A 21,424-nucleotide genomic window follows, 5' to 3' on the forward strand; every position below is an offset into this window, starting at 1 on the left:
AGGTAAGAGAAACAAATGCAAACATTAACTATTGGGACTTCATCAAGATTTAAAAAAAAACAAAACACAAAAAAAACAAAAAACAAAACAAAACAAAACTTCTGCACAGCAAAGGAAACAATCAACAAACCTAAAAGGCAACCAATGGAACAGAGAAAGATATTTGCTAAAGACATATCTGTTAAAGGGTTAGTATCCAAAACCTATAAAGAACTTATCAAACTCAGGGCACCTGAGTGGCTAAGCTGGTTAAGCATCTGACTCTTAATTTCCGCTCAGGTCATGATCCCTGACCTGACATTTATTTGTGGAAGTGAGCCCTGCATTGGGCTCTGTGCTGACAGTGCAGAGCCAGCTTAGGATTCCCTCTCCCTCTCTCTCTCTCTCTCTCTCTCTCTCTCTCTCTCTCTCTCTCTCTGCCTCTCCCTTGCTGTGTGCTCTCTTTCTCTCTCTCAGGGGAAAAAAAGAACATATCAAACTCAACACTCAAAAAACAAATAATCCAGTTAAGAAATGGTCAGAAGACATGAATAGACATTTTTTCCAAAGAAGATATCCTAATCTAGATGGCTAACAGACACATGAAAAGATTCTCTACATTACTCATCATCAGGGAAATATAAATCAAAACCATGATGAAATACCACCTCACACCTGTCATTATGGCTAAAATTAACAACACAGGAAACAACAGATGTTGGCAAGGATGCAAAGAAAGGGGAAAACCCTCTTACACAGTTGGTGGGAATGCAAACTGGTGCAGCCATTCTGAAAAACAGTATGGAGTTTCCTCAAAAAGCTACAAATAGAACTACCCTATGATCTAGCAATTGCACTACTAGGTATTTACCCACAGGATACAAAAATAGAGTCAAAGGGGTACATGCACCCCAATGTTTATAGCAGCATTATCAACAACAGCCAAACTATGGAAAGAACCCAAGTGTCTACTGACTGTAGAATGGATAAAGAATATGTGGTATGTATATATAGATATAGATATATAGATATATATAGATATATATATAAAAGAATATATATATTTATATATATAAAGAATATGTGGTGTGTGTTTATATATATATATATATATATATATATATATATATATATATACACATACCACATCTCGTCTCTCAAAAATAATGAAATCTTGCCATTTGCTATGACATGGATAGAGCTAGAGTATATTATGTTAAGTGAAATAAGTCAGTAAGAGAAAGACAAATACCATATTATTTCATTCATATGTGGAATTTAGGGAACAAAACATATGAATGTAGGGGAAGTGGGGGGAAGAGAGAGGGAAGCAAACCATAAGAGATTCTTAACAACAGAACAAACTGAGGGTTGAGGGAGGGAGGTGGGTGGGAGATGGGCTAAATGGGTGATGGGTATTAAGGAGGGCACTTGTTATGATGAGCCTTGGGTGTTATATGTTATATGAATCACTGAATTCTAATCCTGAAATCAATATTACACTATATGTTAACCAAATAGTATTTAAATAAAAATTTGGAGAAAAAAATAAAGCCAGAAGATAAAGAGGAAGGTGTTACCATTTTGAAGTGTTAACCATTGAGCTCCAGTCAGTCCACTATGATTCAGTCACTTGAACGCCTAGCCTTGGCAGTTTCAAATCAGAGAACAAAGGTAACAAATCCTTGACTTTCAAGTTGGAAATCAACAGTACAAAAAAGGGGCAGAAAATATTTAGAAGATTCAAGTCCCCTTCCCAACACACATACACAGATTCCCAAACTAGGTAAAGATTCCACAGGGTAGAGTATAGAGACAGGGAAAATGATTGGAGTACTGGAATTGGATTGTAGACACTAAACAACCTGCCTGGGCAATTCTTTGTGTCATACAGTATCACACAGACTAGTGAGAAACAGGGAGCAGCTGGGAGGAGAGTCAGTGGTTGTATCATGTTTTAGGTGCTTAGAGACATTTTAGTCTGCATGTACTGAGAACTGCGTAACACCTGCTCTGAAGCACTGCCTTAGTTGTCCTTCTCACTGATGATGGACTCTGTGGGAGTCCATCAAGAATGATGCCTATGTGCTTTCAAAACTTGCTCAACTCCCATCCTACCTACCTTATATAGAATAATTTCCCTTTCAACGGTTTAGGACCCTTATATCTCCCTGAAAGAAAGGGTAGAGCTCTGAGTAAATGATAGTGGTACAGGAAGGAAAGAAAACCTGACCTAGGACATGATATGTATAATAAGTTCAAGATCTCCCATTCATCTGGAACAGTGTTGGAATGGCGATCATCTTAGTTCTGTAGCCATTATAACATAATTAGAAAGCTTAAAGTGCTAAAAGCAAAAAGTCTGAGTACCACACATTAGAAAGTTGAGCACAGATTCTGTGGAGGATTTTTTAGAAAAAATATAACAATATCAATGCTTAAGTAATGAAATTCATACAGGGCTCTTTTGGATAGAAGGACTAAAAGAGACCCTCTACAACAAAGCAATGTCATAAGGACCATTCCTAGAAGACTGTTAAACTTAGTTAGACACATCTATAGATACAAAGCACAAAGTCCCAGGGCACAGCAGAGTAGGGGTCACAGTCAGTAGCATTAAGAGATTGGAAGAAATCAGGACAAATAACTGGGGCCCAGAGGTCTGGAAAGAGATCCAACCCTGATGACACTGAATTATCAAAACAAATCCCCTGAAAAGATTTTTAAACCATCTGCCCAAATTTATTCTTGCAGCTCTAATTACAGACTTGTCTCCTCTGGGATCAGGAGGGAAAACAGAAAGAAACCAAGCTAGTATGTCTAGTCTCTAAAATCTCCAAACAAGGATCAGTTATGCATCTTTGATAGGCCTGTGTCAATACTTTGCTCTTCATTAAAAGAGGTCAGCTAAATGAAGATAATGGAACTCCCATGACCTATTGACTTTGTTGCATCATCAACTAAAATTATCCCTTAGCCAAAATGTGACCAATTTCTTTCTTATTATTCACACAGCACCCAGTAGACTGCAGATTTTTGGAATTCTAAATGTCTTAGCAATAATTAATGCAATGCCACAATGTCTCATTGTTCTCTAGTGAGAATCATCTCCATGTGATTCTTCCCAAGTCCATTATTCACTCTTTTCCTTTCCTTCTGGTTATTCTTTCTCTTCTCCATGGCAACTTCAAATTATTAAGTTTCTCATGGTACCAAATACAGGCAAATGGCTAGAAATGGAAAACTGTCTTGTGTGGATTTTGTTTCATGTGTAAATACTCACCAGAGAGTAGGCTCCTATCACCACCCAGTTCTAGAAATATTTGAGATTGGTCTACTGTGTGTTGATTCCATTCAACCAGTGGACTCGCCGTTTACGTGCAAAAAAGATAAAATACTATATAGTTTTGCAATAATGTTTAAGTATTAGTGTCTAATGAGTTAGGCCACCTAAGATACATGTTCATTAGCTCCAGGTGAAAATGAATGTTGCATTAGAACCATTTGCACCACCCACCTATGAAAGCTTGATAGATAAACCAAGTGACTGGGGACTCACTTAATCTATGAGTGTTTGCAATATGAAAATTTTCTCTCGGGTGTAACACCTATCTATGAATTATTTTGAATACTGCATTTAAGAAATGTGGTATTTTTCTATTTAAGACATAGAAAAATTAATATAGATTTCTGCCCCTGAGGAGTTTCCAAATTTACAATCTTGGGGTATAGACAATGCTTTTAAGTAATTTTAATACAAGTCAGTTTCAGCTCTTTACAGGTTACAAGATGTCTAGAATCTAATGTCAATTTCTATGTAGTAAAATATATACATATCCAAAATATACCTTGAAAATCTCTTAAATTATCCAAAGTAATATATATATAAATTTAACTTACACTGTTTTAAAATACATAGTGTACATTTTAATATGAAACATAATAAAGAGCAAACATGCAAAAGTTGTTTAGATTATAGTATGTTTCATGTTATTTCATATAAAGTAACTGCTGTGTGGCTTAAGTGTTTACACCATAATACAGTTTCTTGCATATACATAAGCATTTACATTATAGCAACATTTTTTCCAGTCCTAATGATATTTAAACATATATGTGTGACTTTTATAAGTCCCATATATTCAATAATTTCTGCTATTTTGTTGATTATTCAATTCACTATTATATATATTATTTTCAAACTTTTAGCTCTTTTTTAAAATTTTTAACCCTCTGAAAAAGACTTCAAATTTTCTTTACTTCTCAAAGTCATTGTACTTCTAGTTTATTTACTTCTAAAAAAATTATCCATTTGTTCTTACACGTGGTTTTTTGTTTGTTTTTTCTTTTTTCTCTTACTTAAAGGCAATGTTTCCTGATTGTGAAATTTAAATTTTCCAAAGATATTAAAATAAAATTCTTCAACTAAAATAGGGCTTCAGCAAGCATGACTGCTCCAAATCTATAAGAATGTTTTGTATGGTCTGGGTATAATTTGTTAGGGGCATTAGAGGAAAGGAATAGGTGATAAAACAACTTGGAAATGACCATTTCACAAACAGGTATTTACAGAAATACAGAAAGCCAAATCACAAGCAATGTGGTAAAGGCTAGATAGATGGCAAAATGCTCAGCTATTGTTTTTGCCAACCCAGCATCCAATCCCTCTTCTGAAAACAGTATCATATTTTCACTTGAAGAGTTCTCCCTCCTTCACTCACAGTCCATGTAGTTCGAAGGCTCTAAGAAGAGCCTATGTGCCAGGTCTGGCCAATTCAAGCACTGCCTCTCTGCACAGACAATGTGGAGCCTGCTTGAGATTCTCTCTCTCTCTCTCTCTCTCTCTCTCTCTCTCTCTCCCTCTCCCTCTCCCTCTTTCTCTGCCCCTCCCCTACTCATGCATGTGCTCTCGCTCTCTCTCTCTCTCTCTCTCAAAATAAATAAACTATAAATAGCTACTAGCTAGCTAGCTAGATAGATAGATCTATCACTGCCTCCTTCAGGCCACAAAGGTTGGTATCAGGATGAGCATGTAACCCAAGACAAAATGAAAGGTTAAGTCTGTTCTTGGCTCAGCTCCAAAATTTGTCTAATTCTATCATTATTTAAGTTCCTTAAAGTTGTGGTAATTTTTTTTTTTTGTCCTTTGAAAAGAATAACTGTATTACCTGTCCAATCTATCTCATAAAATTCTTCTAAGGATGAAATGAGTTTAATATACAACTTATGAAAATGATGCATTATAAAAGCATATATAAAAGCATATGCAATTATGACATTCATAATTGAAATCATAACATACATATCTTACCCATATCATGCTATTATAAAAATAAGATGTAAATGTTCTTTGAAAAACAAAATGCAATGTATAAACACAAGGTGATGGTGATAACATCATAGCAGGTTTGCTATTAAGCACCAAGGCATGAGTTCACTGAAACTGGAATAAACTCGTATTATCTGAGCCCACTGATCCATTTATTTTTAAGTATTTATTGAACATTACCATGTTCCAGGTACATTCACTGGGTCACACAAAGGCTATACTGGGATATATATTGTATCACACATATATCAAGAAGACAAAAATGCTATTTAACATACACATGTTCTCCCATCACACATACACAAAAGAAAAGTATCTAAAGGACTATAGCTGTTTCTGCCTTCTAAGGGTATTAATCATATCAGGGAAAAAAAATCCTTGAATAAATATCTGAGTTGGGCAATCATTAAGGAAAATGCTTTCATTTGGAGTCTCTATCCATGTTTTCTACTGGTAAATTATACAGTCATCAAGGGTAAGCTCTTTATTTATCAGAAAACTTTAATAAGTTTGGAGATATAACAAGTAGGGCCACAGTTTAGATTCAGATCATCACAGTAAGAGCCACTCTTAAATGTGGCAGGCAATGCCCTAAGTCCTGTACTACAATGCCTCACTGAAAGCACATAAGACAACTCTTCCATACTCTCACCATAGAGAATAACCAGAGCATCGTCATTAAACAGCTTGAAAGTGACAAATCTTACACTTGAACATGTGCTCTAGCAGCCTGGCCCCTAACCAGTACATGAGATTGCCTCCTTAGGGGTTAAAGGAAGCAGAATCCTGTTTTATCAAGTCAGAGGGTCTGATTTTTTTGAGAGACAGTAGAGAGGAAGTGTAAGAACGAGACCCACTAATATGGCCAGACTATTGAGTTCCACATGAAAAGATACCCAGTCAAAATTATTTAGTGGCAGGTATGACTGACGGGATTTTAAAAAAGAATAATTTTACTGAAATTTAATGAATATACCATTCAGTTCATCTACTTAAAGTGTGTGATTTACAAAAAGACAAAAAATAACAAGTATTGGCAAGGATGTAAAGAAAAAGGAACCTTATACACTGGTGGTAGGAATGTAAACTGGTACAGCCACTGTGAGTATGAAGGGTCCTCAAAAAACTAAAAATAGAAATACCATATGATCCAATAATTCCACTACTGGGTATTTCCCAAAGAAAACAAAAACACTAATTTAAAAATATATATGCACCACTATGTTTATTACAGCATTATTCAAAATAGCCAGGATACAAAGGCAGCCCCCCCCCACACACACAGTGGACTATACACAGACATAAAAAAGGATGAAATCATGTCATTTGAGACAACGTAGATGGACCTAGAGGATATTATGCTAAATGAAATAAGCCAGACTGAGAAAGGCAAATGCCATATGATTCCACTCATATGTGGAATAGAAGAAGAAGAAGAAGAAGAAGAAGAAGAAGAAGAAGAAGAAGAAGCAGCAGCAGCAGGAGGAGGAGGAAGGGGAGTGGAGGAGAGAGGGAGGGGCAGGAGGAGGAGAAGAAAAAAAAAACGAATAAACAAAAAAGCAGAATCAGACCTATAAATACAGAGAACAAACTTATGGCTGCCAGAGGAAAGAAGGGTGGGGAGGGAGGGCAAAATGGGTAAAGGGGAGTAGGAAATACAAGCCCCCAGTTGTGGAATGAATAAGTCACAAGAATAAAAGACACAGCATAAGGAATACAGTCAATGATACTGTAATAGTGATGTAATGGGACAGATGATAGTTATACTTGTCATGAACACAGAACAATGTATGAACTTGTCAAATCACTATGTTGTACTCCTGAAACTAATGTAACATTGTGTGTCAACTACATTAAAATTTAAAAAATTAAATAAAGTGTTAAGATTTGGTGGTTTTTATTATATTCACAAAGCTACACAATGATTGCCAGAATCAAATTTAAAACATTTTCATATCCCAAAAAGAAACCCCATTCTGAGACGGAGTGACACATATTGCAAACCAAGGATCCACTCTCCATCATGTTTAGGTCATAGAAAATCACGGTAAATCAGCTTCCATATGAAGGACAGTAACATCTTATATCTGTAATTTGCATCATGCTTTAAAATATGTGTTCACATGTATAACTTCATTTGGTACTGCTGATGCAACCCTGTGCTGTTGTCAGTGGAATATTGTCCACACTTTATAAATTAAAACTCAGAAATATTATATGATGGCATTAACTCCTCACAGAGGAGAACCTAAAATCCAGCTCTCTTGATTCTAAATCCTATAAATCCTGTAACTTTTTTATTGATAATGTTTTATAAATTATAGATAAGCCAAATATATCCATCTCTGAAATCCAATAACTTCAAAAACTCTCCCATGGCTCAAAAAGTAGTCAAACTTAAAAATTTTTATCTGAATACCTATGTTATTTCTTTTTCTATCACTGCTAGCCATCATGATGTCACTATACAAATGAAACACTTATTCATCCCTTTTCCCACTTATTAAGTGTCATTTAAAAAGTCTGGAGTTTGTGATATTATGATTGTTACCATGGTAATGAACTGCAATATCAAACTCTATTCATAAATCATCTGTAAGTAAAGCAAACAAAAGAATGAGACTAAACACTGAGAGTTTCTTTTACTTAGAACCCATACTTAATAATAAAAATGTGTGCAAAAATTAAATTCAACATTTACTGCATGCCTACTATATACCAGGCTTTGTACCAGTTTCTGGTAATATAGAAACAAATGATACCAGTTTAGAGCCATTAGCACAAATTACTTTTTCAGCAGTTGCTCTTTCAACTAAGGCTATGGTTGAGTTTGCCACTATCTTGTTTCGATATGTAAGCTAATAAACTAAATATATAGGATACAACCAACCAATCATTCATCTTTAAAGACAATGCTATTAGTGCTCACTTCAGCAGCACATATACTAAAACTGGAACGATACAGAGAAGATTAGCATGGCCCCTGCACAAGGATGACACGCAAATTCGTGAAGCGTTCCATATAAAAAAAAAGAAAACAAAGATAATGCTATTAAATAATACTTAAATCCACTTAAGTATTTAATGAATTTTAAATCCATTAAAAATTTTCACAACGTGTTTTTCCATTTAAAAAAACAGGTTATAAAATAGTGTTTATAGTGTGATTATAATTTTCTTCTCTAGATTTTATTGTGTTCACCTAAAATGACATGATTCAGAGTTGAAGAATGCATTTGCTTTTTAAAAATCAACACACTAAAAATTTAGTAGCTGATAGAATGATATAACTGGAAGTCTTCAAATCTGGCAGCAGAAAGAATAGAAAACGCTTCTTGCTGAAAAGACCTCACCTTAAGCAATTTTCCACTAGATTATTTGATGGACTATTTGGAATTTTCCATTCCATTTATTTGATGAAGGCTCTTCAAGAGTCCCAGTCAATTAAAAACAAAGAAACAAGAAAGAAAAAACAACCCCAAAACACTTTCAGTTCAAATCTGAAAACATTTTCCCAGTAAATCAAGCTGCCATTGTAATGAATTCCTTCATGTAAATTTTCTAATTGGCTATCTTACCAAGAAAAGAGTTTTTTCCAGAGACCAAGCCTGGCTCCAAAGAGCCCCACCAATGCTTCCTTTTCATAGCAACGGGGCTGAGAAATGTTTGCTCCAGGATCACAGCATTGAGTAGAAGACACTATTCTGACTCTTCCGCTGTCCTCAAGTTTCCTTTTAAGAATGGAAGGTAAAGGTAAAAGATAGGCTGGGTTCAAGAGTCCTAATAGAGAAAGAGCAGACCCTGGACTTCAGACCCTAAGTTCTCAGACCCACTAAAAGCTTATAAACCATCATTACTCATGAAACCCACATAAACAAAGACTATTTATACTTTCATTTCACAGGTAGGGATAGGACTGACTGCTAAATCTAATATTAGTTTAAATAAACCAACTGTGTACTATGTTCCAATAGTACATAAATAACTAGAGAAAAATCTAAATGAAACAGTGTTTTATTTATTATATAAGAGGAGGGATATTTCTTCCTAAGAGAAAATGGAAAGTAAAGGTATCTAGACTATTTTTTAAAAACTGAGGAACATCAAACAATGTATGTTCTTAAAAACTCTATAAATTAGGAGATAAAGTCACCTGCTAAGAGTATGAAGGCAGCGCTAGGGTTGAAGTTAAGGAATTCAGGGGAGAGCAAAAAGATTTAGAATAACTAGAAAACAAGAATTGTCAAATAGCTATGAAAACCCATTTGAGTTTGAATAGCAGGTATCTGAAGAGACCAATCAGCATGGTTTAGTAATTTCTCAACCAATGTTCAGGAGCCCAGAGGAGCAACTAAAAGATGTATTTTTGGGTAAGCTAATCAGATCTGAACTTTTGGAAGGAGAGCCCCGAAGACGGTCAAGGAGGGAAAAGACTGGGAAGTCTAGGGGGGTATCATCAACCTAATCCTATGCTAAGAGTAGGCTCAAGTTTTAACAGAAGGCAGTCAGGTAATTAGGAGAACATAAAGGGATAGTAACTAAACTGCCACTTCTGTAGGCAGAAAGGAGTTGGTAGATAGTAAGTAGGTTGTGGTCAGAGTTACAAAGTCTATGGTTTTAAAATACTGGAGAATAGCTATAGTGAAGCTAAGCTCCAGGGTGTCATTATGGGAGGCTTATGTAGAGCTAAAAGTCAGTAGTTTAGTAGGGGCTGAGGAATTGTAAGGGTGAGATATTAGAAGGCACATTAACTAGAATGTTAACTCACACAGGATGATGATGAAGCAGAGAGCTACTTTTTGACTAACCTATTAGTCAATCCAAAGAATTTGAATTTTGTGCTGGAGATGTGGTGGGACAGAGTTCATGATGATGAAGATGAGAAAAGACAATATAAATGTACACTTCAAAGGGGAAGGATAGTGGGGTGCCTGGGTGGCTCAGTTGGTTAAGCGTCCAACTCTTGGTTTTGGCTCAGGTCATGATCTCACGGTTTCGTGGGTTTGAGCCTCACATCAGGCTCTGTCATGACAGCATGGAGCCTGCTTGGAATTCTCTCTCTCCCACCCTCTTTGTCCCTCCCCCCTCACACTGTCTCTCTCTCTCAAAATAAATAAATAAACTTTTTTTAAAAAGGAAGGATATTCAGTGGGGACAGAAACTACATGTTCCTTGGTAGTGAGGAGCAGAGACATGCTGATCCCTACTCCTTTTATAAAACGTTAAAGAAATTGCCTGGTGTAACATTAAAATTAATGAGCCCAAGAGCCAAGAAAATGAAAAATAACCATTCACACATTTTCCTTATTTTTCCCTTGTGTTGCTCTTTCGATGGCCCAATGAAAATAGCATTAAAATTATATCATCTCAACTCAGAATAATTATTAAAAAAAAGAAAACTATCTACAATACCTTTTCAAAGTAATGATAACTAAAACTGTAATAATAAAGGCTTTGAGGAACTGGTACTATTCCTGAAGAATTAGTCAAATATTGAGAGGGTTCCCTGATTAGCTCCTATTTTTCAGATCTCAGCTCAAACACAATTTTCTCACAGAAATTCCCACCACCAAGACTTCCTCATAGTAGTCATCATTTTATTCTTTTACATTTGTTTGACTTTGATGAACACCCTCCTCTGCACTACATTGTAAGTTTCATAAAGCAGTGATTTTAAATTCTTTATTCTATATATACTCACTGTCTGTCAAATTGCCCACTACAGTGAAATATCTTTTGAGTGACTTAATGAATGATATTTGTCTAAATTCCCTTACGACCCTAAACCAGGCAGTTTAGGTTTTATTCCAAGATTTTAACAATCAGATTTGGTATATGGGACATACAGAATTTTAAAAATGCAGTTATAAAAAAAGTGGTAAGATCAAGGGAGGATCATTGAAATTGGCCACTTAACTGTGTAGTATTTAAAACTACTTGGTCATATCTTAAAATTATAAGTGCATTTTTATGATGATGGCATTTTTGCACCAAGTAAAGGAAGATGCTAACCCACATCTAAATCCCACTTTAGACATAACTACTGTAACTACTAGGTCCTTCTAGAGCCAGTATGCACACGCCAGACATACACATTCTGTACCTGCCATGTTTCCTCTCCCCTGGTTTTGGAGAAACTGATGTTAAAGCCTATATTGGCGAGACCAAGGAGTTACATAGCTAATAGACATGTTTCCTGAGTATGAGCATTTTAGTAGTAATCTTAGGTCTGAATCAAAGGTAGAATGTTTAAGCTAGGATGAATGAAAAGCAGGTGCTGACACAGGGAGCAATGGGGAGATAGTTTGAAGAGATGCTTCTTCAATTAGTAAATCATTACTGAGTAGGCATCTCTGACTAGAGTAATTCAAAAAATTCAATAAAGAAATAACACAGGGAACATATAGCACCTGACTCCTCTTGTTTTAATTGGGTGTGCACTCTGATATTGATATTGTTTAATTGGATCAGGTTGCAATAAGACTCCAAGGTAAACATATTTTAATGTACACAAACAGAGCTTTAAAGAAAATTATCAAAATTACAGTAATCACTTAGCAACCTAATATCTTTCCATTTGTCTCTACAACAACTTGCTAAGGTCTTAAGCAAATTTAGATGGCTAAGTTCTGAGCTAAGTTGTAAATTAATAGTTATTTTGACTTTAAAATACCACTCCAAGTTTAATTACATTAACCATATCTAATGTGTTTATTTACACAGACATCAACCTCTTGAGCTATTTCTTGACTTGGTGACATCTGAATCTACTTTTACATCAGCATTTCTTATTAAGGATAGCCAATAATAATAACTAATTAAGGTACAAGGAGCCCTGCTAATGCAAACTGAAAAGTCTTTAGTGTGAATGAGATTCATTAGGTTCACTGGTATGACGCTTAATGTTAGTATCATAATAGTTTCATTTTTTTCTTTCTTAAATCATTTAACTTAATTCTACTGTAATCTGAGAATACACTGAAAGATTCCCATCCTTTGAAACTTGTGCACCTTGCTTTATAATTCATCATATGGTCAATTTTGCTAAACATTCATGGGCATTAAAAGGAAGATAAATTCTGTCATTGTTGATTCTGTGTTCTACATAGCTCAGCTATTAATTTTGTTGTTCAGATCTCTTGTTGTTGTTTCTCTGTTGGATAAATAAATTTTAAAACTAGAGCCAACTGATTTCTAAGAAATCAGTAGTAGGGGTGAGATAAAGAAAGTTTGTTGTCTCAAGGTTGTCTCCAAGACTTTTGGTCTGAGCCATGGGAAAGATAAATGGCAATTAAATGAGATGGAGAAGAAAGAAACGAAAAAGTTCACATGACTTACATCTTCCTGCACATCTGCTGTCACTGTTTCTCTACTCCACCCCCTTCTCCCCATATCCTGAAGGACTTGATGCCAAATGAATATGCAGAGATGGTATTTAGCTACACTATAGGATAAGCTAACACACAAGATGTTCCCTAACTTCTCTTCTCCCCTTCTCATAGTGTTTTCCCATGATGTGACCTATGAAAGAGGCTAATCTTCTAACAGACCCAGGAGAAGTGAAAGGGAGCTACACGATATTTCATGAAAACCCTCTAACAGAAATGTGATTCATTTCATTATACAGAAAGGATAAAATTGCACATAAGCAAGTATTTCATTAATTTACTTGAACATTGCATATCCTTAACATATACCATAGCTTGTCATCCATAGATGCTGCAAAAACATAATGAAATGACATTCAAGCTTGTATAAAATGTCAGAAAGGTTTAAGGCCATTTCTCTACACTAATAGCCCTCACAAGTTTATTTACACCTCTGTATAGTTTTTCATTTCTATAGTAGTTCAGTGCCTAAACTGAACTCAGAAATTTGAGGACCTTCCAACAAAAACTGAATATATGTGAACATGAATAGACAGACATTTAATAAAATCCTTTGAAATAATTATTCAATTTCTAGGTCAGCCAGGTCAGGTCAACATTGATAATTCAAAGATGTGATGTGTCATGAACAAAGACATAAGGTTGACAGCAGTAAGCAGTGATGGAGCTGATATTTATGATTCCCATTTTATTTTTTTTAAGTCTTTCTAAACTAAACTAACATGATGTACTAATCTCTAATAAAAACAAGCCTAATTGCCTCTCATTTGGATTACAATCATAAAGGTCTGTTTTTTTTACATAAAAACACTGCTCATTCTTAGATTACAGTGTATTCATAAACAAACCTCTATAAGTTATTTGTTTCTTTTTTCTAGTTAGAGAGAATGTAGCATTTCATTGCAAGAAACTGAACTCAGGGATTAAACCTAAATGGATTCAAATTGGAGGACATTTTGTTTTCTATAAATATCAGGATGACAGTAGCATTTCCATTTTAAGGCAAAAGGCAATGAAAATAGGAAGTAAATCAAAATTTACATAAATATTACAATTTTATTATTTTTCTACCCAAAGCTGTATTATTCTATTACATGAAAAAAATCAACAACAGAAGTATTTAAGAACTCACAAACCTTAGAACATGTTTGCACTTTTGTGTTGTTATGTTTTCTGAGAGCTAATAATAACATAATTTTGTGTCTGTGGACTATCTTGCCTAGAGTTAACACTTGAGTAAAAGACTGAAATTCAAAAAGTTCATACAAACATCCCAAACACAATTCTGAGAATCATTCCACTGAATCACCTCATGAGTTTAATACATGAATATAAGTGGTAGCATCACATTTTGTTCCCTGGACCTAAGCTCATTAAAGCTCAATTTTATTTCACACTGGAAGAAAATGAATAGAAGGCTACATTTGTCCTTAAATAACTCAAGTAAATTATCTTAAAATGATTCAGTCCTTCCTTGTTTTTATATCTTCCTTTCCCTCTCTTCCCCCCCACATACATCCCCCAAATGAAAGCAATCTTACAGTCAGCAGCTTTTTTTGTTCTTAGTCAAAAATATAGTAAACTTTGCTTTGGGTGGTTATGCCAAACAGTGGAGCCAAGAAGTAAGAGAAATAGACATAGGACTAGAAAGTCATCTCAAATTAAATTAGAGTGTTTTAACAACCTAAATATGCTCTAAAATCCTCTCCAAACTATCTTAAGGATTGGGGACTGCTCTCATCCCACTGTAAGCAGCCAACTTTGACAAGTCATGATCTCACAGTTTGTGGATTCAAGCCCTGGGGGCCCGGGGCTCTGTGCTGACTGGTTGGAGCCTGGAGCTTGCTTTAGATTCTGTGTCTCCCTCTCTCTCTGTCCTTCCCCCGCTTACTCTCTCTCTCAAAAATAAATAAACATTAAAAAATAATTATAATAAAAAATAATTATAATAAAAATAAAAGTTCCCACTTTGTGTCTGGATAACATTATCAGATTTTTATTTTCAAATTGTTTCTTCCATTTCCCAAGTAAAATACAAAAACACAAAAACATAATATCACAACAACACTGAGAACAAAATTGATGAACAACTTATTCTTAGAATCTATTGCAAGTCCCATGGATAAGTCTGAGAATCACAATGGATGACAATCTCAATATTTTCTAATTTTTTTTATTTAGTTCCTCTCTCCTGCTAGGTTATATTAGGAAAATAACATATTAAATTATATTAACAATGACAGAAGGGAAAGAAAGTGAGTTAAGTTATGGGATTTACGTCATGGGAACTCAAATAACAACATGCAATTATGGAATCAATTAGATACAAAATAAATATTTTTAATTTAAATATAATACTAGTGAAATTTTAAAATAGGACATTTACCATCACAAATACTGGGGAAACACATGACATATTTAAAAAGGCATAAAAGAGAGAAATGCCAAAGAATTAATAAAAGAATCAGAAAACGCAACAGAACAGATATACCTATTGCAATCTAAATAACTTAAATTATTAAATCTAAATAGCTTAAATTATTAAATCTAAATAGCTTAAATTCAGCACTGTAAAATTATTTTAAAGAATATTAAACAAAATGGCACAAATAAGCTAAAAAGAAAAATGATAGGTCAAGATATATATAATAAGGTAAATACAAAGAAAGACAGGTAATGATAGTAAAATTGAACAAAGGAAAACTCAAGTAAATACATTATAAATATAAATAAAAATAAATAAATAAATTGATAAATATTCATAATAAAGTTATGTCTATTATTAAGAATGTTCCTGTAATGGATAATTTTCTCATATAATAACAAATATAAAATCTATAATACACTTTGATGTTTATTTAGTTTTGAGAGAGAGAGAGACAGAGTGTGAGCAGGAGAGGGGCCGAGAGAGAGGGAGACACAGAATTTGATGCAGATTCCAGACTCTGAGCTGTCAGCACAGAGCCCGGGGACTCAAACTTACGAACTGTGAGATCATGACCTGAGTTGAAGTCAGATGCTTAACCCACTAAGTCACCCAGGCTCCCCAAAACTACAATACACTTTAAAAATCGACACAGATGGTAGCATTAGAAGTCTACAATATACCCTCCTTTGAATTTCAGCAAATTTAGTAGGCAAAAACCGAGCTACTGAGGATGTTAATTATATATTGATTTAGATTATTTTGTTTTATAGATAATACAGAGTATATTGTATATTGCAAATATTATGCTTTTAAAATAAAATACATAATTGCAAAATCAATATATTTAACTACATGAAATATAAAAAACAAAATTAGTAGAAAAATTAGAATAATGTTTAACATAAATAATACAGAAAGGGAATTAATTTTGTCAAAAATCTAAATTATTATGAAAAACACTAGCAATCCAATAGAAAAATGAGCAAAGGACTATTACTCAGAGAATATAATTTTTTAATATAAATAAATTTTAAGTTTGCTATTCATCAAAGACATATAAATTAAATTAGCAGTGAAACTTGGGGATGCCTGCTGAATAGGTCCAATTTTTAATTACTAAGCCAAGTAAGAATGTCATAGACTGACCAGTCTTTTATATTGCTTATTTCTGGGAATAAGTAAAAAAAACTTGAGACTTGATAATGTTCAACACTTCTTTTTTATCAGTAAAGAGTAGCCCTGTGGAAATTATACTAAGTACATAAAAAAATGTAAGCACAGAAATGCTCATTGTAATATTATTTATGAAAACAAAAATATCTAAAACAAATTCATGATCTCTTATCTGAAACCCTTAGAGAGGAATTTTTGGGGAATATATCATTTTTTTTTTGGACTTCATAATGCATAGACTAAGCCCCTGCAGCTTTAGGGCAACACCCCATAATCTATCAATGTTTATTCCTGGAAATATCTCCCTTTAAATGGAATAAACACAGGGGCACCTGCGTGGCTAAGTCAGTTAAGCATCCAACTTCGGCTCAGGTCATGATCTCATGGTTCATGTGTTCCAGCCCCGTGTCGGGCTCTGTGCTGACAGCTCAGAGCCTGGAGCCTGTTTTGGATTCTGTGTCTCCCTCTCTCTCTGACCCACCCCCATTCATGCTCTGTCTCTCTCTGTCTCAAAAATAAACATTAAAAAAAAATTTTTTTAATGGAATAAACACAGATAGTCAATAGCCTCACATCAGTTTTGGTGAGTCTTGTCACCAAGTTAGATCTGAGCCCAGGTGCCCTCAGATGAATTCCAAAAACACTTTTATTTTCACAGCTGTTTGGATTTTGAAATTAGAGATAAAGGACTAGAGATAAGGAATTTTAAAATTACAGAAAAGGGAACTCTACTGATGGAATATTTGAAGCATCTTTACATTATGAAGCATCCGTATGGCAGAATACAACTTAGCAAATAAAACTAGAGTCTAAACATTCTATAGGACAAGGAACGTGTCTTTTATATAGAATTGGTGGAAATGTTAGTGTTTGAAATTGTATATATACAGTATAACTCCAAGTTTTAAAAGTATTTATGTGCAGGGGCACCTGGGTGGCTCAGTTGGTTAAGGGACTCTTGATTTTGGCTCAGGTCATGATCTCACAGTTGTTAGTTTTGAGCCCCACGTCAGGCTCTGCACTGACAGTGTGGGGTCTGCTTAGGATTCTCTCTCTCCCTCTCTCTCTGCCCCTACCCCTCTTGCGCACACATGCTCCCTCTCTCTCTCAAAATAAATAAACCTAAAAAAAAATTACATGCATAAGGCGATGCAGATAAAATACCATTAACGTTAACAGTAGTTCTCTCTCAGTGTTAGAGTAATGGTTGATTTTTCTGTTTTATTTACAAGTGTTATCTGTATTTTCCAATTTTTTAGATAATGAGTATGCATTCCTCTTAGTTTAGTTTAGTTTAGTTATTTATTTTGAAAGAGAGAGAGCACAAGTGCATTAGTGCAGGGAGAGGCAGAGAGAGAGGGAGAAAGAGAATCCCAAGCTGACTCTGCACCACCAGCACAGAGCCAGTGTGGGTCTTGATCTCATGAATTGTGAGATCATGACCTGAGCTGAAATCAAGAATTGAATGCCTAACCAACTGAGCCATCCAGGAACCACAAATTTCTTTTATCTTAGAAAAAATACATGGCTTAAAAGAAACAAGACAATGTGGAAGTAGCTATAATGTAACTTAAAATCATTCTTGTGGGTTTAAGGTGCTATTATTAGGATAAATCTAAGCAGGTATTCTTTAATTCATAGGATGATAAAAGTATACATTTAGGGGGAAAAAACCCAAATCTGAATTTCTTGGCTATCAAGATGATTGATAGGAATAGTAGTTAACTACGGAATGCTTTGGAATCACTATTCCTAAGAAAATCTAAATGATTTACAACTCCTGCCTTCATGCTTTTATTTACCATAATGATGTGTTTTATGTTTCAATTTCTCCTTTTTTTAAATTCATTTTTAGTAACCTCTACACCCCATGTGGGCCTTGAACTCACGACTCCAAGACCAAGAGTCACATGCTCTTCGGACTGAGCCAGCCAGGTTCCTCCCCCATTTCTCCTTTAGAAGAATGTTGATAAAATAGTGATGGCATGGAATAGGGAGAGTAAAAGAAAGGGAGTAAGCAATAAGAAATTAGCCTCAAGATTCTTTCAATCCTTTTTTACTGCTTTCATCCTAGAATATGGGGAAATGATAGCACAAGAAATTATTAGCCTGTTTGCTCAGTAAAGTCCACAATTACTCAAAATATTATCCTGAATATATACTGTAGTCTCTTTATGACCCTTCTTGGTCTCTCAGCATTTGAGTTCTCAGTCAAAAGTCTTGAGCACTAGCTTCTGTAATTTTTCTATTCAACACATAACCCCCACCCAAATCTTTATTTTAGCATTCCCATGAGCGGTTCAGGCTCTCTGTTCTATAAAGAGACACTGGAATTGAAATACTCTTAAGACTGTTTCACAACAGACTCTCCCAGAAGGTTCCAAATGTTCAGTATTTGCTCCATTTCCCCTGCCCTGTTGTAAATAACAACTTAGGATGTCATCTTATTAGGCCACAGTCACCACTTGACTCACCCAGGGAGAGTTAGTAGCTGGCTATGAGTGAGCACCAAGGCAGCTATTTTTAGATCTTTAAAACACAGACCTTCTAGCTAACCTATATCAATCCAATGAGTCATATTCTCTTGGTAAGAAATGCAAAAGCTGTTCTTTAACCCTCCCAGATCCTTTCCCCAAATTAAATTTGCTCTAAGCCCCAAGGTTAGGGCAGTTGACTCCTGGCTAGCTGTCATAAACAACTTTTAATTGCAAAATGGCTTGATGCATCTCCTTGTTTTGTTTTGAGTTTAGATTGATTTGTGTACAGTTGATACAAATTGGTATATGGGAGCCTCTGGATATATTTTTGAAAGTAGAAAGAAATCCTCTGAGGGGGATATAATAATTTTTAATGAAACTGAAGTCTTTAGCAATAAGAGAATATAAATTTGCAAAAAGGTGAAACCTCGTAGCTGCAGATTCCTTGGACATTGGAAAGCCTTAGAATTAAAGTCGCAGGTCCTAGAAAAATCGATAGTAACTAAAAACCAAAGACAGGTCTTAACAAGAAAAGAGAACCTAATCGGATAAGTAGTGCACACTGGAGCAGGCTTGTACTGACTCAATGCAATGACTGTGCTCATTTTTTTTCTTATCTCCACATTCAGTGAAGTCACAGTGGTTGCTTGAAATTGGCCATGGTTGGAGTGGTTAGGCCACAGAAACCATCAAACACTACAAAGCAGGGCTTTTTTTTTTTTTCTTTCTGTCCTGCGAGGCAGTCGTTAAGCATTTGTTAGACACAGACTAAAGTATATAGTTTTCAGAACTTTTAATAATGTAATTAGTAATACGTGTGATTGTATACTCTTTCAAAGTCAGTACCATATAATGAAAAGCACATGAAGCAGAATATTATTTGAAGGCAGTCTCTGATTAATTGAAGATATATCCTAGGGCAACTACTAAAAAAATTTTGAAGTATAAATATATCAGCCAATAGTGAAGATAAACTAAATCATAAGAAAAATGTTCAATTAACCAAAGAGCAGTGAAAAAGGATAAAAGAAATGAGGAACAGATAAAACAAATAGAAAGTAAGATTATAGATTTTAATCTAACCTTATTAAAAATGATAAATTGTGAATGCTCTAAACACACTAATTAAAAACAGAGATTGTTAAGCTGGACTTTTTTTTAAGTATACGCTACTTGTAAGAAACCCCCTTAATATAAAAGCATAGATAGATTAAAAGTAAAATGATGAGAAAAGATATACCATGCAAAAACGAAGAAAAGAAAGCTGGAGTAGCTATCCTATCACACAAAGATACTTCAGAACAAAGAATATTACCAATATTTAAAAGAAAAATCAGATAATAATGAATGGGTCAATTCTCCAAGAAGAGCTAACAATTCTATGTACGCTCCTAACAACATAACCTCAAAATACATAAAACAAAAACCGAGAGCGCTGAAAGGAGAAATAGATAAATCCACAATTACAGTCTGAGACTTCAACACTCCTCTCAGTAACTGCTAAGACAAATAGGAAATCAGTAGAGATACAGGAGACATAAGCAACACTATCAACGAATCTGTTAATATAATGTCATATTATTTACATTTATAAGACACTCCATCCAACATCTGAGTAAGCATTTCTTTCAAGTGTATGTGGAATCTTCAACAAGATAGACCATACTGAGGCCCTTAAAATAAACTTCACCAAATTTAAAAGAATAGAAATCATACAAAGTATGTCTTTTGACCATAACAGAATTTAACTAGAAATTAATAAGGGATAGATCTGAAAATTCTCCAATACAGTATTTGGAAATTAAAGCTGCAATTAATATATCATATGTCATCACTGCAACTGAGTTAAATTCATTTTTTAAATATGTGATTTCCAAAAAATATGATGACCCCCTACAGTACAATGAATTACTATTGGCATACGTAGTCTTGTTGTTTTATAGGACTAAAAATACACCACTTCTCAAAATGATTCTTGGCAGAGTTACCTCAATTTGAAATGACATTCAAGAACTTTTGCAACACCGTCTCCCCCATACCTATGTCCATTGACAACGTACTAGTAATCCTTTTGGACAAGCTCAAACAGCCCTGAGCAGTCTTCCATGACAATTGTCTTTGTATGCCCACTCCTCATCATCCCCCAAAACTAGACTTTCCTTCCCTCATGTTCCCACAACACTCCACACATACCTCCTGTAACGCATCTGGTGTCCTCTGTCTGGTTAAGTCCAGCTGTTCCTCAAATTTCAGTCCAGATTCAGTGAAAGCATTCCATGACTCTTCTCCCCTACTCACCTTTACTGGGTTAGATACACCTCTTATACAAACCCCAAAACACAATGATTAGCATAAGATTTCTCAACAGCAGCACTATTGACATTTTTATCCTAATAACTCTTTGTTGTGCAGGGCTTTCCTGTGCATTGTAGGATGTTAGGAGTATCCTGGACCTCTACCTGGTAGATACCAGTGGCACACACACCCCAATTATGACAATCAAAAATATCTCCAGGCATGGCCAAGTGTCCTCTGGGGAGCAAAATACACCCCATTTGAGAAACCACTAAGTCAGTGCTACTAATCATACTGATTGTGATTAGTCTGTTTTTCTGTTTATTAGTCTATCTTGGACCATTGGTAACTCACG

The 21,424-nt window shown here is 34.9% G+C and overlaps 1 non-coding gene across 1 annotated transcript; it reads left to right on the forward strand.

Moving 5' to 3' along the window:
* The first annotated feature begins 8,229 nt into the window (after window positions 1-8,229).
* LOC122202429 lies at window positions 8,230-8,336 on the forward strand. The gene has a single exon (XR_006194664.1). It is a non-coding gene; the product is annotated as a U6 spliceosomal RNA (small nuclear RNA).
* Window positions 8,337-21,424: the final 13,088 nt, after the last annotated feature.

The sequence above is a fragment of the Panthera leo genome, chromosome A1, assembly GCF_018350215.1.
Source record: "Panthera leo isolate Ple1 chromosome A1, P.leo_Ple1_pat1.1, whole genome shotgun sequence".
Taxonomy (NCBI): domain Eukaryota; kingdom Metazoa; phylum Chordata; class Mammalia; order Carnivora; family Felidae; genus Panthera; species Panthera leo.